Here is a 20692-nt window from a genome sequence, read left to right on the forward strand (position 1 = left end):
TCTTTCAACAAACAGTTCATCAAACAGTCTTCAACTGAGCCCACTTTATGGGGGACCTGGATCTTAGTTTAGAACATCCACCACCCCTTGCACAGGACTTTTATTTTCACTCTCACTTTACAGTCCTATTCTCCACCCCTGGCTGTTAGTCCAGTTCTTAATTCATATCCTCCAATTCTTAACTCACAACAGTTATTTACTTCATCATCACAATTTCAAGGTAAGTACCTTCTTTGGCCTTCAGGAACAGGGACCTGGGCTTTCCAGCCCACCTTGATTCTCTTCCCTTCCCCCCCCCCCCCCCCCTCTCTCTCTCTCTCAGGCATCCTTCCTTCTCCTTCTTTATGGGTCTTCTCTTTGGGGTCAGATCGCCAGGGGTTCCAGCCCGCCTTGGTCCATCTCCTGGTAGTCTGCTGCTGAGTCACTCGGCTTCCTTTTTTTCTTCCTGGAGGTCCCCTTTCCTTCTTTCCACTCCTCCTGGAAGGTGCTCTTTATATAGCGCTGCTAATAGCTACCCGCACCCCTTCTGGTGCCTCTCCTTCATCTAGATTAAAAATGAATGACTCTCTCTAACCTTATCAGACTATTCAGAGGTACCAGACAAGGGTACTCTCTTTCACCTTTACTGTTAAATATTGTTTATACCTTTACTTATTGCAATTAGATCATCCCCAACTATTTTTTGGAATATGTGCTGGTAATATGCAATATACGAATTTAGCCTACACTGATAATCTTCTTATTTTCCTTTCTCAACCCTCTTCCTCAATAGAAGAATTACTACACGTGGAAGGGCATTTTCGAAAAGGACGTCCAAGTTTTGATTTGGATGTCCTTGGAAAATGTCCCGATCCAGGGGCGGGGAAACCTGTATTTTCAAAACAAGATGGCCGTCTATCTTTCATTTCGAAAATACAATCAGGGACGTCCAAATCCTTAAATTTGGTCATCCCTAGATTTGTACATCCCTAGACATGGACGTTTCTGATTTTCAAAAACAAAGACGTCCATGTCAGAAACGACCAAATGCAAGCCATTTGGTCATGGGAGGAACCAGCATTTCTAGTACACTGGTCCCCCTGACATGCCAGGACACCAACCGGGCACCCTAGTGGGCACTGCAGTAGACTTCATAAATTGCTCCCAGGTACATAGCTCCTTTAGCATGTGTGCTGAGCCCCCCCAACCCCACCCAAAAAAAACTGTACACCACTAGCATAGCCCTTATGGATGAAGGGGGGCACCTAGATGTGGGTGCAGCAGGTTTCGGGTGGGTTTTGGAGGGCTCGCTGTTTCCTCCACAAATGTAACAGGTGGGGGGGGGGGCTGGGTCCGCCTGCCTGAAGTGCACTGCCTCCAATAAAACTGCTCCAGGGACCTGCATACTGCTGTGATGGACCTGAGTATGACATCTGAGGCTGGCATAGAGGCTGGCAATCAATATTTTTAAAGATGTTTTTTGAGGGTGGGAGGGATTTAGTGACCACTGGGGGAGTAATGGGAGGTCATCCCCGATTCCCTCCGGTGGTCATCTGGTCATTTTGGGCACCTTTTTGTGCCTTGGTCGTAAGAAAAACAGGTTAGACACGCCCAAGTCCCACCTTCGCTACGCCTCCTTGAACTTTGGCCATCCCTGCGACCAGGGGCGTAGCTACGGGTGGGCCTGGGTGGGCCCAGGCCCACCCAGTTTAGCCTCAGGCCTGCCCGCCCACCCAGAAGCAGATCCTTACCCACTCCCACCCCTGCCGCCGCAGCGTTTCATTTAATGCTGTCGGCGCTGCTGTTGCACAGTCTCCCACCCCCGCGGCGGCGCTTATACTTCGCTATGGCGCTGACAGCAACGCTACAGATGCGGCACCGACGTCCGACCTGCTCCAGGGCCTTCCCTCTGCAGCGCTGATGTAACTTCCTGTTTACGGAGGCGGAACGCGGAAGGCCCTGGAGCAGGACGTCGGAGCCGTATCTGTAGCGTTGCTGTCAGCGCCATAGCGAAGTATAAGCGCCGCCGCGGGGGTGGGAGACTGTGCAACAGCAGCGCCAAGAGCATTAAATGAAGTGCTGCGGCAGAGGTGGGAGAGGGTGAGGAGGAAGTCAGTGGGGTACTAGCCCAGTAAGGGGAGGCTGGGAGGGGAGGGGAGAGAGGTTTGGGATTTGCAGAGGGGAGGTTGGAAGTAGAGAGTTGCACGGGGACAGAAATCCTACCCATCCCCGCCCGTCCCTGCTGGAATCTTACCCGTCCCCACCCATCCCCGCTGGAATCTTACCCGTACCCACCCATCCCCGCAAAAATTTAAACCATCCCAACCCGTCCCCACCCGTCCCCGCAAGAATTTAACCCATCCCCACCCATCCCCGTAAGAATTTAATAGTACATAAAAGAAAGTTCCAGTCAGCTCCCTTTCTGGATTTGAGCCACAGCACTGTAGGCAAGGACGGACCGGAAGTTGGAACTTGGAACACTCTGGTGCGCACATGTAAGATTTGTCTCTGATTCACTGGGATTGTGTGCTGAGAGGCCGCCACATGCACGCGCCAGTAGGTCAGGTGACATCTGATTCTCGTGCCTGTGTCAGAGCTGAGGTCTGTGCACCAGCCTGGGAGCAAAGAGGATTAATAGTAACAAAGTAAGTGACAGCAAATAGACCTGAACGGTCCATTCACTCTGCCCAATAGTCACACTCATGATCAATTCATCATTAAATCAACGAGTGTGATATTATATACTTGATTATGGTCTTTCTTTCGTGTTTCTGGAACAAAGACCACAGGAGTCTATCTGGCCCCATCCTTATGTTCTAACTGCTGGAGTTGCCATCGAAGCCCACTCCAGCCTATTCATGTTCTCATTTGTGGGACACAGACCGTAAAAGTCTGTCCAGCACTGTCCTCATGTTCCAGCCACTGAAGTTGCTGTCTAAGCCCTTTCCAGCCCATCCTACACCAGATTGCCATGTATGAGACACAGAACATACAAGTCTGCCAGGTATCAGCTCTAGTTCATCACAGCCAGAGTCGCCATCTAAGCGTCACTTGACACATCCACACACATGCAGCCATTTAAGGTTAGCTTTTATATAACTTCCATTTTCTAATTAGAGATCCTCTGTGTTCATCCCACGCCTTTTTGAATTCCGTCATCATTTGTGACTCTACCACCTCCTTAATGGAAGACTTTCCACATTTATGCTGTTAAAGCAAGGAAGAAGAGGAGGAGGAGACAGCACTCAAATAAATTGGTATTCGGTAGATGAGAGGCTGGTGCAGGTGCAGCTTACACTTCCACGGGAAGCCCACAGAACTGGTTCCATCCCCGCGGGAACCCCACAGGAACTGCCTCCGTCCCCGTGGGAACCCCGCAGAACTGCTTCCATCCCCGCGGGAACCCCGCATGAACTGCCTCCGTCCCCGCGGGAATCCCGCGGGTTCCGCGGGATTCCCACGGGGACGGAAGCCGTGCAGCTCTCTAGTTGGAAGGAAGGGGAGAAGTTTGGGATTTGCAGAGGGGAGGTTGGAGGGAAGGGGAGAGGTTTGGGATTTGCAGAGGGGAGGTTGGAAGGAAGGGGAGAGGTTTTGGATTTGCAGAGGGGAGGTTGGAGGGAAGGGGAGAGGTTTTGGATTTGCAGAGGGGAGGTTGGAAGGAAGGGGAGAGGTCTGGGATTTGCAGAGGGGAGGTTGGAAGGAAGGGGAGAGGTTGCAGGAGAAAGAGCCAGATGCATAAGGGGAAGGAAAGAGGAAGAGAAGCTGGTTGTGGGGGTGGGATCAGAGAGGAGAGGGACACATTGGTGTGGAGGAGGGAGAAAGGGGACATAGGGAAGTATACAGATACAGAAGGGAGATGATGGGCATTAGGTGGGAGCATGGAGACAGGGACACAAATGTGAGATGCTGTATGGGGATGGCACATGGGCACAGAGGGGTAATGCCTGACAAGGGGGGGGGAACGGGGATATGGAATAGAGATAAAATGCTGGAGAGGAGGGTATATGGACACGGGGGTGGGGGGAGATACCAGACAAGGAGGAGAATAGGAACACAGAAGGGATATGCTGGGCATGGGGTGCATAGGTGCACAGAAGAATGATGATGGATGAGGGGATATGAACAGAGGGGAGATACTGGACAAGGAAATATAGGAAAACAGAGATGGGAGATGGATGATGGACATGGAGAAAGAAGAAATGTCAAATAGGAGACCCTGGCAAGTGAGTTAAGAGAAGACAGAAGGAAGCAGAAACCAGAGACTGGGACCAATATGATTTGAGAAAAAATGACCACACAACAAAAAGGTATAAAAAATTATTTTATTTTCAATGTTGTGAATATAATATGTTGGATTTGGAATGTACACCTTGCCAAAGTTGCCTGCTGCCACTGAAGCCTGCACTGCAACCTTCATTGAAGTTATGGGGAGTGGCGTAGGGACAGAGCATGGGTGCATCAGGTTGCTGTTTTTTCTCTTTCAAAAAAGTTGGCAACTCTAGTGCCCACCCATCCAACCTGTTGGCCCACCCAAAAATTGCCTTCTGGCTACGCCACTGCCTGCGACGGATTGCAGTTGGGGACATCTAAAATCGGCTTCGATTATACCGATTTGGACGTTTCTGTGAGAAGGACGTCCATCTTCCAATTTATGTCAAAAGATGGGCATCCTTCTCTTTCGAAAATGAGCCTGTTAGTTTCCCAATTCTCGGCCTTTGTGGGTCACCACGTCAACTGGGATACATCTGAAATTATGCCATTAAATGATGAAAGTACTCAGTCTGATGTAGGCTTCTCTAATTTGAAATGGTCCTCTTCTCAATAAAAATACTTAGGAGTCCTGTTTCACAAAGACTGTGACATCTTATGTCAATAAATCTTGATGCTGTGCTTGCAAAGATAGAGAAAATAATTACTCAATGGAATAATTACCAATGTCTCTCTCTTGGTGGGGCCACTTGCAGGCCATTAAAATGTCCATAATTTCCTTTGTTAATTATTATCTCAGTATGCTACCTAAATTAGCTCCTCCTTTTTATAAAAATATTGAACGTAAACTTTCCAAATACTTATGGCATGACAAGCCTGCTGAGGCAAAGAAGAAAGGTTATCAAGTACACCAACACAGAAGAAGAAAACAAAAGCACAAACATGCCTCCAGGAACAGGACAAAGGAAGACTTTATTGTAAAGACCCAACAAAGTGTTCCTTTGTCCTGTTCCTGGAGGCCCGTTTGTGCTTTTGTTTTCTTCTATGACAAGCCTGCTAGAATTGCTTTAACTATATTAAAGGTTACCAAAGCTGATAGGGGAGAGGAGTTTGCTTTCCCAATTTTTCTTATCATATAGCAGCAGTCCTTAGATATTGTAAAGGGGGGGGGGCCGCTTCCACCTCTTGGGCGCAGCCAGCAAGCCTGCGGGGCTCCCAGGGTTCCAGGACAGAATACTGCTGATACTGGGACTCAGGGCCAAAGTATTTTATTATCAAGGCAATTTCAAACCAAAAATCATAATTATATTCTTCAAAACAAAAGGTACAGCCCTCTTAATATAGCCTTCAAAAGAAAAAGGTACAGTCCTCATAAGATAATCTTCAAAAGGAAAAAGGTACAGTCTAGGTCTCAAAATCCCTCAGCAAACGCTCAGCTACTCAAGACCTCAGTGTCATGATTGTGGTCGTGACCCCTCTCAGACTCACCTTATTTCCGGCGGTCAGCTTCTGAGCTGGCTTCTGTCTGTTCTTCCTGAGTTAGTTCTGTCTCTGTCTCTGTGTGCTGGCTACTTCCAGCATGGCTCTGATTACTCCACTATACTGCACCTGTGTATGTTAAGCCTCTCTGTGCTTCTGTATGCTTTCTGCCTGTGTCTTGGTTCGTGTTCCTCTTGCCCTCTGGTGGCCAGACCCGGTGGCTGCCATAGACTTTCCAGACTTTCTTTCTGGTCCGGTCCAGATATTCCAGCCCTCCAGACTTGGTTTGAAGTTTGGCAGCTAGCTTCACCCATAGCTGCCTCATGATTCCTGCAGCTGAGTTCAGCTGCTGATGGGTTTGCTACCACCTGGAACCTTCTGAGTTTGCCTTTGCATTGTCTAAGGTCTCTGGTTTGTTGGTGCTTTGTTGATTGTCTGACTAGTCTGGTTTCTTGTTTAGTTCCTTGTATGTTTCTAGTTATCTGTGTGTAGTTTAGCTTAGGTTTATTTGCTTACTTCCCTAGTCTTGTTTCTGGTCTGTATTCCTTATCTAGTTTCTTTTTGTCTGTGTCTCTTGCTTAGTGGCTGCTCTGCAGCTTTCAGTCCTGTCTCTTGTCTGTCAGTATTTGTACCCTGTTTTAGTGGCTGCTCTGCAGCTTTCAGTCTTGTCTCTTGTCTGTCAGTATTTGTACCCTGTTTAGTGGCTGCTCTGCAGCTTTCAGTCCTGTCTCTTGTCTGTCAGTATTTGTACCCTGTTTCAGTGGCTGCATGGCAGCTTTCAGTTCCTGTCCTTTAGTTTGTCCATTTCCTGCTTTGTGTAGTATTGTCTGTCTGTGAGTCCTAGCCCAGTTTCCTGCCTTGCTGCCCATGTATATTCCTTTCCCCTCTGACCCTCAGTCCCTGTTCAGCCTAGTTGGTATCCAGTGCCTGCCCTGTCCGGTAAGTCCTGCCAGCCGCCTGCACCCAGGGGCTCAACTCCTGGGGAAGGGCGGTCAAGCGCAGGTGAAGTCTAGCTGTTTCTGTCAGAGTTCTGCCTTGTCTCTGGTGTGGGTTGGTTTTGCCTGCCACTGCTGCTCCACGGCAGTGGCCCAAGGGCTCACAAACCTAGTTTCTGCCTTGAAAGCCTGACACTCAGGTCTATTAGGGCATTAGCTTTGCCTTCCCCCTCCTTCAGAAGGGTTTAGTAAGAGTTCAGCACACTTCCAACATAGCACAACAGTTCAAAACAAATCTTCATGGACAGTCTTTGCACATCAAACCAATACCACACATTGCCTGCCTTTTCACAGCACAGAGGGAACCCTGTAAGGAGCAGGGTTGGCAGTTTCTCCCACCTCTCAGCACCACGCCCGGTGTGGCCTCCTCCACTGCCTTCAAGTGCTGGGCAGGGCAACCTTTGAATTCTCCCACTTCATGGTAGCTGGCGCCTCTCCCTTGGGCAGCTCTAGTGGCAGGCTACTTCCTTCCTCCACATACTCCATGGAATCTCTCTCTCCATTCGTCTCCCCTCTCTCCTGGTGACTGAGAGCCTCCAGGAAATCTGCTCTGCCCTTCCCACAGCTAGGGGAAATTATATACTGATGGTGAAGCCAGGGAAACTGAGCTTCATCCTTCCCTCTCCCTCTAGTGGGGAAGGGAGTAACAGGCTCACCCTGCCTTGAGCCATTGCTCCCCCTGCTGGGGCTGGGAATCTATTCCATCTTTTTAGAACTACTCTCTTCTCTCATTCTTGCAAGGACTTCTGGGACCCGTAGTTCTGGGCTCAACTGCTTCACTGGGGAATCTCTGGGGCTTGCCTTGTCACAATATGAGGCTCTTTGGTTGACTAGTTCCCCAGATTCATTGGATTGCTTTTCTTGGTTTAAGATTGAATCTTTCCTAGTTTATCCTATACCCTTGGCCTGGATTCCCTATGCTTCCAAATCCCATCTACCCTCCCTTTCAAACACCATTTCTTCTACTCTTCAAGCTATACATAAACTAGATTCGACTTTTACAAAATATATGGATGTCATTGGATGCTCCTTTATGGTGGAACTTAAAATTTTTAATAGGTCATAAACCTGGCATGTGGCTACAATCGATTGCCAAGGGTATTCTAAAATTAGAGAATGTTTTAGATGGTAATGGTCAGGCTTCTTCCCTGGAAGCACTGGGTTTGTGAGCCCTTGGACTGCTACCGTGGAGCGGCAGTGGCAGGCAAGGTCACCTTCAAAGCAGAGACGAGGCAAGGCTGGACCGGAACCCCGGACTGGAGTTCTGCACTGGAATACACAGGACTGGAATGCACCGGACGGGTGCGCACTGGACTGGAACCCACTGGACTGGAACACCCGGGACCGGAACCTGCTGGACAGGAACACACTGGACCTAAGTTTCACCTACGCTTAGCCACAGTTCCCCGAGGGTTGAGCCCTCAGGTTCGGGCAGCCGGCAGGGCTTACATGAAAACTGGAACTAGCAAGCAGGAACAACAGGAATCAGGATACAGAAGTGTCCCCAGGCACCTAGGTGAAAGCAAGGCAGGCAGGCAGGGAATGTCATGGTTCCGGCAATAGTCAGGTCTGGCCACAGGCAGAGAATATCCGGGTTCAGGCAGTAGCCGGGTCAGGCAGCAGGCAGAGAGTAGTCAGATTGAGGCAATGGTCAGATCAAGCAGCAAGACTATGGCTGGAGCTCCAGTAGCAAAGAGTACTGGCAGTGGACAGGACTAGGGCTGAAGCTCCAGAAGCAAAGGAAAACACACACGGGAAAACCAGAAAGCTAAACACAAGAAAACTAGTAAAGCTGTACACAAGCTAACAAGAAAGCTATGCCCAAGCTAACTAGTCACAAGCTAGAAACTCACACTAAGCAAAACACAGTAGAACTAGTAAAGCTGTACACAAGCTAACAAGCAAAGCTATGCCCAAGCTAACTAGTCACACGCTAGGAACTCACACAAGAGAACTAGTAAAGCTGTACACAAGCCAACAAGAAACGCTATGCCCAAGCTACTAGTAACAAGCTAGAAACTCACACTGAACTGGACAAGGTAGCAGTGCACAAAGCACTCTAACATACCAGGGACCTTAGATGATGCAAAGGCCAAGGCTGCAGTCTCTAAGTGATTAATAAAGCCCTTCAACACCTGAGGAGCAGCTGCAGCCATCAGTAAGCAACTACGGAGGCTATCCAGGCACAAACAAGAGAGACAAGTCCGGCAGCCTGGAAGAACCGGACCGGACTGGGCTAAAGTCTGGAATGGGTAGGAACAGCAAGACAAACTATGGCAGCCACTGGCTCTGACCACCAGCGGGTGAGAGGAGCACAAACCAAGGAGCAGGCAGAGCGCACATAGAAAATAGAGAGACTTAGAATACCTAGGTGCAGCACAGAGGAGCAAACAGAGCCAGGCTGGAGACAGAGGTAGAGCTAACTCAGGCAGCACCCCCAGGTGCAGTAGAGTGGAGTAATTAGAGCCATGCTGGAAGCAGCCAGCACACAGAAGGAAAACTACTCCAGAAAGGATAGGCAGAAGCCAGCTTAGAAGCTGACCCCCAGAAATTAGGTAAGTCTGAGGGTGGTCACGGCCTCAGACGTGACAGTAATGCACTCTTGTCTTTCTCTCAACTCATGGACAAATATCAGATATCTATTCAGAATTTTTTTCATTGGATCCAACTCCGCTACTGTATCCTAGTTGAGTTTCCAAATCTTATTTCTTGGCTTTGCCTTGAAGACTCTGCTTCAGCTGCCACCCTGTGTTATGGATGTTACCTTTTCTCCCATAAACCTCGCCCGGTTGGCCATGGAGTGCTGTCGAGCTACTGCTCTCACTCTCTTGTAGAGTTCAACCTCTTCTCCCACCTCGGTCTCATTGCTTTTCTTCCTTTGAAGTTCAATCCATCCATCTATTCACTCCTCTACCTCTATGAGTAGCAGTCTTTTTCTCCCTTTTTCACTGACTTTGACTCAGCTTTCCTTCTTTCTTGAACCTTCATCTCCTTCCCTCATTCTTGTGGAATTTAGCTTTCATGCTAATGATCCCTCTGACTCTTATGCTTCTCAGTTTGTCGCTTTAATATAGAAACATAGAAACATGACGGTAGATAAAGGCCATATGACCCATCCAGTCTGCCCGTCCTCTGTAACCCCTAATTCTTCCTGTTCCTAAGCGATCCCACATGCTTATCCCATGCCTTTTTAAATTCTGGAACAGTCGTTGACTCCACCATCTCCACCAGGAGGCCATTCCATGCCTCCACCACCCTTTCTGTGAAATAATACTTCCTTAGGTTACTCTTAAGCCTATTTCCTCTTAACTTTGTCATATGCCCCCTCATTCCAGAGCTCTCCTTCATTTGAAAAAGGCTCTCTTCCTGTACATAAATGACCTTGAGATATTTAAACGTTTCTATCATGTCTCCTCTCTCCCTCCTCTCTCCCAGCGTATACATGTTGAGGTTCTTAAGTCTGTCCCTATAATTTTTGCATTCAAGACCACTTACTAATTTCGTAGCCGCCCTCTGGACCGACTCCATCCTGTTTATATCTTTCCGTAGGTGCAGTCTCCAGAACTGCATACAGTACTCCAAATGAGGCCTCACCAGAAGCTGATACAACGGCACTATTGCCTCCTTTTTCCTGCTGGTCATGCCTCTCTTTATGCACCCAAGCATCCTTCTGGCTTTGGCCGTTGCTTTTTCTACCTGTTTGAAAGCTTAAAGGTTGTCAGACACAATCACCCCCAAGTCCCGCTCTTCCTTCGCACACTGGAGCACTACACCCCCTATACTGTACCGTTCCCTCGGATTTTTGCAACCCAAGTTCATGACCCTGCATTTTTTGGGATTAAACTTTAGTTGCCAAATATCTGTCCATTCCTCTAGCTTCGCTAGGTCCTTCCTCATGTCATTTACACCCTTCAGGGTGTCCACTCTGTTGCAGAGTTTAGTATCATCCACAAAGAGACAAACCTTACCAGACAGCCCTTCCGCAATACCACTCACAAAGACGTTAAAAAGAGCCAGCCCTAGGACTGATCCCTGCGGTACTCCACTGACGACATCCTTTTCTTCAGAGCAAGTTCCATTTACCACCACCCTCTGTCTCCTACCATTCAACCAATTTTTTATCCAATCAGTTACTCTAGGTCCCACACCGAGAGCACTCAATTTATTTATCAGTTACCTGTGCGGAACCGTGTCAAAGGCTTTGCTGAAATCCAAGTATACCACATCAAGCGCCCTCCCACATCCAACTGTTTGGACACCCAGTCAAAGAAGACAGTCAGATTCATCTGAAATGACCTGCCACTAGTGAAGCCATGTTGCCTCGGGTCCCGCATTCCATGTAGTTCAAGAAATATCACAATCCTCCTCTTTAGAAGCGTTTCCATTAGCTTACTCACCAACGAGGTTAGACTGACAGGTCTGTAATTCCCAACCTCCTCCTTACTTCCACTCTTGTGCAAAGGAACCACATCCGCCTTTCTCCATTCCACTGGGACCACTCCAGTTTCTAAGGAAGCGTTGAAGTGGTCCGTCAGCGGAGCTGACAGAACTTCTCTGAGTTCCTTAAACACCCTCGGGTGTATCCCATCAGGCCCCATCGCTCTGTCTACTTTTAGTTTGGCAAGCTCCTCATGAACACAGTCCTCCGTAAACGGGTCTTGGTCTACCATACATCCACCCCCTTTAGCCTTTGTTTTCTGCAATCCTACCCCCCCCCCCCCCCCCCCCGGTCTTTCATTTGTGAACACAGAGCTAAAATAATGTTAGGCAGTTCAGCTTTATCCTTATCATCTTACACATATTTCTCTCCCTCAGCTTTGAGCCTCACAATGCTATTATGGCACTTCCTCTTGTCACTTACATATCTGAAAAAGGTCTTGTCCCCCAATTTTACCGTATTAGCTATCTTTTCCTCCATTTGCCGCTTTGCTTTCCTGATAGCTTTTCCAGCTTCACTTCGCTTATTTAGGTATTCTCTCCTGTCTTCATCTTTCTGAGTCGTCTTATAACGTGCAAAGGCTAGCCTCCTTTCCCTTATCTTTTCAGCTACTACATTCGAGTACCAGAGAGGCCTTCTTTTCCTCTTAATTTTATGTAATTTTCTAACATAAAGGTTAGTTGCCTTTAATATAGCTCCTTTCAGTCTTGTCCATTGCTGTTCTACATCCTTCAGCTGTTCCCATCCCGCTAACTGTTCCTTGAGAAATTCCCCCATCTCAGCAAAGTTAGTTCCTTTGAAATCCAGGACTTTCAATCTCGAATGAGCCCTCTCTTCTGTTTTAATATTGAACCATACAATACGATGATCACTAGATGCCAAATGGTCCGCCACCTTAACGTCAGAAACGTACTCTCCATTCATAAGCACCAGGTCCAGAACAGCTCCGTTGCACATTGGTTCCGTCACCCACTGCTGGAACAAATCTTGCTGTAGGGAATCTAAGATCTCTTTGCTTCTAGACGACCCAGCAGCCGGGACACCCCAATCAACATCTGGCATATTGAAGTCACCTATCAGTAGTACTTCCCCTTTCCTAGCTATCTTGCAGATGTCTTCAATTAAGTCCCTGTCCATTTCCTCCGACTGTGAGGGAGGTCTGTATATCACTCCAATATAGATACATTTCCTTTCCCTCTTTCCAGTTTAACCCACAGCACTTCTTCCATACCCCACATGTCCTGCAGTTCTGTCTCTTGGATATCATTCATAGAATATAATGCCACACCTCCACCCTTTTTTCCTACTCTGTCCTTCCTGAATAGATTATAGCCAGGTATAGCAACATCCCAGTCATGGTTCTCCGTGAACCACATCTCCATGACCGCCACTAAATCCAAGTCCACTTCCAATAATGTAGCCTCAAGATCTGGAAGTTTGTTTCACATACTACGGGCATTGGTTTACATGGCTCTCCAGATTTTACTCTTTTTATTCACTTCTATAGAGGCATTAGATGTCCTACCTTCCTTGGGGTTAATTATGGCTTGGTGGCCTTTTATACCCATCCCCATCAATTTTAGTTTAAAGCCCTGTTTAGTACTTTAGCCAGCCTGTTGCTGAAGACACTCCTTCCCTTCCTTGACAGATGGACACCATCACCGCTCAGTACCTCTTGGAAAATCATCCCATGCTCTACGAAACCAAAGCACTCTCGTTGGCATCAACCACGCAGCCATGCATTTATCTCCAAGATGTGAGCTTCTCTCATTCGACCTTTACTTTCGACAGGGAGGATCGATGAGAACACCGCCTGCGCACCTAGATGCTTCACCCTCTGACCCAAAGTAACGAAATCTCGTATGATACATTCAGTAGGATACTTAACTGTATCATTTGTGTATCCTCTTTCAATTTAAGATCCTCTTTCAATCTTCAACTGTGCTTCACTACCCCTATTCACCAGAATGTCCACTGTCTTGTACTCTTTTCCAACTGCTTGCTCTCCAGTTTCTACACGTCAGTTCTTTTCCTCTCTGACCATCATCTGATAACTTTCATACTTAAACACCCCCCCCCCAGTCCCATCCAATCTCCACCAATACATTTAGGAATCTTCAGGCTATTGACTCTTGAACTCTTTCCTGCTTCTTTGCATGCCCCATAGTCCTAGTTTGAAAAGGGTAAACAAGCAATTCACATCTACCTGTTCCACTCCACTCAGTGTTTTATAAACCTCTATCATATCTCCCCTCAGCCGTCTCTTCTCAAAGCTGGAGCCGTAGTCATTTTAGCCTTTCCTCATAGGAAAATCATCCCATCCCCTTTATCATTTTCATCACCCTTTTCATACCTTTTCTAATTCCACTATATCTTTTTTGAGATGCGGTGACCAGAACTGTACACAGTATTCGAGGTGCGATCACACTATGGAGCAATACAAAGGTATTATAACATTCTCAGTTTTGTTTTCCATTCCTTTCCTAATAATTCCTAAGATAAGTACATAAGTACATAAGTATTGCCATACTGTGATAGACCAAAGGTCCATCAAGCCTAGCATCCTGTTTCCAACAGTGGCCAATCCAGGTCACAAATACCTGGCAAGATCCCAGAAAAGTACAAAACATTTTATACTGCTTATCCCAGAAATAGTGGATTTTCCCCAAGTCCAATTTAATAATGGTCTATGGACTTGTCCTTTAGGAAGCCGCCCAAACCTTTTTTAAACTCTGCTAAGCTAACTGCCTTTACCACATGTTGAATAAAGAAAAGTTTTCTCCAATTAGTTTTAAATTTACTACTTTATGGCTTCATTGCATGCCCCCTAGTCCTAGTATTTTTGGAAAGCATATACAGACGCTTCACATCTACCCATTCAACTCCACTCATTATTTTATAGACCTCTATCATATCTGCCCTCAGCCGCTTTTCTCCAAGCTGAAGAGCCCTAGCCGCTTTAGCCTTTCCTCATAGGGAAGTCATCCCATCCCCTTTATCATTTTCGTCGCCCTTCTCTGCACCTTTTCTAATTCCACTATATCTTTTTTGAGATGCGCGACCGGGATTGAACACAATATTCGAGGTGCGGTCGCACCATGGAGCGATACAATGGCATTATAACGTCCTCATTTTTGTTTTCCATTTCTTTCCTAATAATTCCTAAGATTCTATTTGCTTTCTTAGCCGCAGCAGCACACTGAGCAGAGGGTTTCAACGTATCATCGACGACACCTAGATCCCTTTCTTGGTCTGTGACACTTAACGTGGAACCTTGCATGACGTAGCTATAATTCAGGTTCCTCTTTCCCACATGCATCACTTTGCACTTGCTCACATTAAACATCATCTGCCATTTAGTCGCCCAGTCTCGTGAGGTCCTCTTGTAATTTTTCACAATCCTCCTATGATTTAGCAACTTTGAATAACTTTGTGTCATCAGCAAATTTAATTACCTCACTAGTTACTCCCATCTCAAGGTCATTTATAAATATGTTAAAAAGCAGCTGCCCAGCACAGAACCCTAGGGAACCCCACTAACTACCCTTCTCCATTGAGAATACTGACCATTTAACCCTACTCTCTGTTTTCTATCTTTTAATCAGTTTTTAATCCACAAAAGAACACTACCTCCTATCCCATGACTCTCCAATTTCTTCTGGAGTCTTTCATGAGGTACTTTGTCAAACGCCTTCTGAAAATCCAGATACACAATATCAACCGGCTCACCTTTATCCACATGTTTGTTCACCCCTTCAAAGAAATGTAGTAGATTGGTGAGGTAAGATTTCCCTTCACTAAATCCATGTTCTATTTGCTTTCTTAGACAATGACACACATCGAGCAGAGGGTTTCAACATACCATCAACGATGACACCTAGATCCTTTTCCTGGGCGGTGACTCCTAATGCGGAACCTTACATCATGTAACTATAGTTTGGGTTCCTCTTTCCTACATGCATCATTTTGCACTTGCTCACATTAAACTACATCTGCCATTTGGATGCCCAGTCTTCCAGTCTCGTAAGGTCCTCTTGCAAATTTTCACAATCCTCTTGCAATTTAACAACTTTGAATAACTTTGTGTAATCAGCAAATTTAAATACTCAGTAGTTATTCCCATATCTAGATCATTTATAAATATGTTAAAAAGCAGCAGTGCCAGCACACACCCCTGGGGAGCTGTACTCTCTACCCTTCCTTATTGAAAATGCTAACCATTTAACCCTATTCTCTGTTTTCTATCTTTTAGCATTGCCTCCTATCCTACAACTTTCTAATTTCATCAAGAGTCTTTCATGAGATACTTTGTCAGATGCCTTTTGAAAATCCAGATACACTATATTTACTGGCTCACCTTTATCCACATGCTTACTAACCCCTTCAAAGAAATGTATTAAATTGGTGAGACAAGATTTCCCTCCACTAAATCTATGTTGGCTTTCCTGCTTATTTTCAAAGGAGAACGCTGGCCATCTTCCGACACAAATCGGGAGATGGCCGGCCATCTCCTAAACCCGGCCAAATCGGTATAATCGAAAGTCGATTTTGGACGGCTTCAACTGCTTTCTGTCGCAGGGCCGGCCAAAGTTCAAGGGGGCGTGTCGGCAGCGTACCGAAAGCGGGAAGGGGGCATAGTTAAGAGATGGCCAGCTTTGCCCGATAATGGAAAAAAGAAGGCCGGCTCTGACGAGCACTTGGCCGGTTTTACTTGGTCCATTTATTTTTAGGACCAAGCCTCAAAAAAGTGCCCCAACTGACCAGATGACCACCGGAGGGAATAGGGGATGACCTCCCCTTACTCCCCCAGTGGTCACCAACCCCTTCCCACCCTAAAAAAAAAAAAAGTATAAACATTTTTGTGCCAGCCCCAAATGTCATACCCAGCTCCATCACAGCACTATGCAGGTCCCTGGAGCAGTTTTTAGTGGGTACTGCAGTGCACTTCAGGCAGGCGGACCCAGGACCACCCCCCCCCCCCTACCTGTTACACTTGTGGTGGTAAATCTGAGCACTTCAAAACCTACCCGAAACCCACTGTACCCACATGTAGGTGCCCCCCTTCACCAATAAGGGCTATGGTAGTGTTGTACAGTTGTGGGTAGTGGGTTTGGGGAGTTTGGGGGGGCTCAGCACTGTAGGGCTATTTCCCTGTGAGTCTCACTCTGCTTGATACAACTATATCAAGATGGAGTCTCTGAACTATGACCCTGTACATCAGTGAGCAAGCAGATTCAACTTTCTGTGTGTGTCAGCTCTCTGCTTGTGTAACAATTTGAAGGTCAAGAAAAGGTTGTTTCTTGCTCAGGGAAGGAGCTGGACAAGATCATGATTGGTTGCGGTCTGGTCACCTGAGAATCGGGGACTGGAAGAGCGTGAACGAGAGGATAAGAAGAGGGTCTGGCAGAAGTTGTCGAGTTCGCCTGGAAGACGGGGTAGCTGGAGAGAAGACCAGCGAGACCTGAAGTGGTCCACAACCTTGTGAACTGTCTATCTGAAGAAAGTACCTGTTGGTCCAGCTGTGCCAGCCAGAGTGACTGTAATCCTGCTTGCTGCAGAGAGCCTGGGCTATTCTCTAAGACTGACTCGCTGTGGAAGACAGTTTGAGTCTAAGGGGGAAAACCTGTGCCAACCTCATCTGAGAGACCACCCAAGAGTCAGCTCAGTGAGAATTACAGGGATTTATTTCCGATTAGTCTGGGATTAGTGAGTGGGTTCTTACCTCAGCAAAGGCAGGTTAGTTCAGAACGGAGGTCAGGAAGAGGTGCTGCTAACTGTATTACTTCATGACCTAGTCAGTTACAAATCAGGATTGTGTATAACCTAGTAACCAGTGATAACAGTGTTTTAGTTAGACAATACATTCTATAGTTTTCTTATCAGCATAAGGTCTCTCTATATTTGTACCTAAGCCTTATTGCAGAGTGTATCATTTATATTTTCTTATCTTTATAATAAATTCTAATATATATCAGCTGTGACTTTTCTTTATCAGTTCTCTACAACGGAAGGAAAGTTCTTGTGTAGGCACCAGAAGAGGCAGGTTCTTGTAGAATAATACCCCTAGGCAGAGCTAAGAAGTTGTTTAGCCAGACTTCTGTAAATGGGAACCTGGGAATTACTCATTGGGTAGCTTTTCCCATAAGAGTTATTTATTTATACATGCCTACAGCACCCAAAAGGGAGCTATGCACCTGGGAGCAATTTGTGAAGTCCACTGCAGTGCCCCCTAGGGTGACCAGTTGGTGTCCTGGCATGTAAGTTGGACCACTGCACTATAAATGCTGGATCCTCCCACGACCAAATGCCTTGGATTTGGCCGGGTTTGAGATGGCCGCCATTAGTTTCCATTATCGGTGGAAACCAATGGCGGTGATCTCTAACGCCAGTCATCTCTAAGGCCGGCCCAAACGTTGAGATTTGGCCAGCCACGACCGTATTATCGAAACGAAAGATGGCTGGCTATCTTGTTTCGATAATACGGTTGGGTATGCCGCTTTCCGGGCCAGCCTTAGAAATGGCCACCCATATAGTTGGCTGGCCCTGTTCGATTATACCTTTGTCTCATTAATCCATGCTTATGTATATGCTCTGTAATTTTGTTCTTTATAATAGTCTCTACCATTTTGTCTGACACTAACATCAGGCTCACCAGTATATAATTAGACCCAACACATGAAGAATATCCAGCAGACCGATCAACTTTGACTCACTATCGATCAAAAATATCTCTCAATCACTCAAAAGATACACCAAATCACTAGGCAAACTGGACATCTGTCCTAGAAATCTGATAAGATCTGCCCCCCAACAATTCATAACAGTTCTCACGAAGCACCTAAACTACATGCTACAAAATGGCCTCTTCCCAAAAGATAAGGGAAATATACTACTTACTCCTTTACCTAAGGACGCTAAGAAAAGTACAAATGACTTAACCAACTATTGCCCAGTAGCATCTATCCCGCTGATAACCAAACTTATGGAAGGCATAGTGATGAAACAACTCACTAACCACCTAAATAAACACTCAATAATGCACGAATTGCAATCAGGATTTCGATCGAACTACAGCACAGAAACAGTACTAGTAACTTTAATGAATAAATTTAAACAAACAATTGCTACCGGCAAAAACATACTTCTCCTACAATTTGACATGTCCAGTGCCTTCGACATGGTCAACCATGGTATATTATTACACATCCTGGAATACTTTGGAGTGGGAGGCAATGTGCTTAACTGGTTTAGAGGATTCCTAACAACAAGATCCTATCAAGTAACAACTAATGCGGAGATATCAGCCCCATGGATACCCGAATGTGGAGTTCCCCAAGGATCCCCCTCTCACCAACCCTCTTTAACCTAATGATGATACCACTAGCCAAGCTACTAGACAATCAAAATCTCAACCCATACATATATGCAGACGATGTCACGATTTACATCCCATTCAAACACGACCTAAAGGAAATCACCAACGAAATCAACCAAAGCTTTCAAATCATGCACTCATGGGCAGATGCATTCCAACTAAAACTCAACGCAGAACAAACACAATGTCTTATAATCACCTCACAACACAATACAAATAAATTCTCCACCATAACCACCCCAAACTTCTCCCTCTCCATTTCAAACAATTTGAAAATTCTGGGTGTGACCATCGAACGAAATCTTACACTTGAAAACCACAAGAAGAATACAACAAAGAAAATGTTCCATTCCATGTGGAAACTCAAAAGAGTAAAACCTTACTTCCCAAGGGCCATCTTCCGGAACCTGGTACAGTCAATGGTATTAAGTCACCTGGATTATTGCAATGCACTTTATGTTGGATGTAAAGAACAGACCATCAAAAAACTTCAAACAGCCCAGAATACCGCAGCTAGACTCATATTCGGGAAAACAAAATATGAAAGTGCAAAACCCTTAAGAAAGAAATTACACTGGCTCCCACTTAAAGAATGCACCACGTTCAAGATTTGCACGATTGTTCATAAAATCATTTACAGAGATGCCCCGACCTACATGCTAGACTTAGTGGATCTACCATCCAGAAACGCAGAAAAATCTTCCAGCACCTTTCTCAACCTACATTTCCCCAGTTGTAAAGGATTCAAATACAAACTAACTCACGCGACCAGCTTTTCTTATATGGGCACACAGCTGTGGAACGCACTTCCAACTCACCTGAGAATGATCAAAGAATTAACTAATTTCCGCAAATCTCTGAAGACTTACCTCTTTGACAAAGCTTACCATGAGAACCCATAACTAACCATAACACAACACCCTTCTGACTTTAGGCAGAATGTATCTCTCTACAACTAATTGATCAAATCCTCTTTTGTCTTCCTTGACTTCTTTGTAACACCAAATGTATACCTCTCTGTATCACCAAATGTATACTCCATCCTGTATGGCGATGCCACAACAGGTCTTTGTAAGCCACATTGAGCCTGCAAATAGGTGGGAAAATGTGGGATACAAGTGAAATAAATAAAATAAATAATTTCCCAGATAAACTCTGGAATCCTTTTTAAAAATTGGCGTTACACTGGCCACCCTCTAATCTTCCAGTACTATGCTTGAGTTTAAAGATAAATTACACATTACTAACAATAGCTCTACAAGCTCATTTTTCAATTCTATCAGTACTCTGTAATGTATACCACCCACTCCAGGTGATTTTTAGTCTATTCAATTCAAGGCCCTTCTTATCCCCTCCACCTATTCGATCCACCCTATCACCGCGATATAATTTGTACCCTGGTATGACAGTCTCTCACTGGTTATCCTCCTTCCACCAGGTATCAGAGATGCCTATTATATCTATTTTTTATTTAGTGCAATATATTCTAACTCTCTCATCTTATTTCTTAGGCATCTTGCATTTGCATATAAACATTTCATACAATGTTTGTTGTTCCTATGTACAGTTTGCTTAGCAGTCGAAAGTGTTAATTTGTAATCTTTAAAATGTGTCTGCTCTTTATTTAAAGACACCTGATCTATTATAGTTTCAATTGCAACCTTGCTATCAGGGTGCCCTACCTTCCCTGTTTTGATTATATCTTTTAAAGATACCCTATTCCGAACCATGCACTTTTCAGTGACTGTCAGCCATCCCCATTTAGTATGTCATAATTAAGAACCCAGAAAAAGAGTGAATAGGGATGGGAAGACAGAAAATTTTCATTTTGTGTCTTTTCCCCTGTCATTTATGTGAATTTTTGCTTTATTTGGGTTTTCTTGGCTAATTATGGAGCAATGTTGGGGCATATTCATGCATGCTCAATGGTTAACACATATACAATGTTTTGTGCACATGCGCACTATCAGAAGAGAATGTGCACTCTTGGCAAATAGTACGCATTGTTTGCAAGAAGTGTATTCTAATATACAGCAAATAAAAAAAACATAAATGGCTAGATTCTAAATATGGCGCCTGAAAATTCCGCACAGGAAAAAAATACGCCTAGATGTATTCTCTAAAGCACACCTAAATTTTATAGACTAGGCTTAAATTTCCACACAGTATATAAAATACGCTGAGTACCTCGCCACACAACCAAATTTAGCTGCAGTC

General features: G+C 45.6%; 1 protein-coding gene across 1 annotated transcript in view; it reads left to right on the forward strand.

The window, feature by feature from the left end:
- The window catches only part of LOC115469677 (mucin-2-like), a 257743-nt gene that overhangs the window by 97221 nt on the left and 139830 nt on the right, over positions 1-20692 (forward strand). The window lies entirely within an intron of this gene.

This window comes from Microcaecilia unicolor, chromosome 4 (genome assembly GCF_901765095.1).
Source record: "Microcaecilia unicolor chromosome 4, aMicUni1.1, whole genome shotgun sequence".
Taxonomy (NCBI): domain Eukaryota; kingdom Metazoa; phylum Chordata; class Amphibia; order Gymnophiona; family Siphonopidae; genus Microcaecilia; species Microcaecilia unicolor.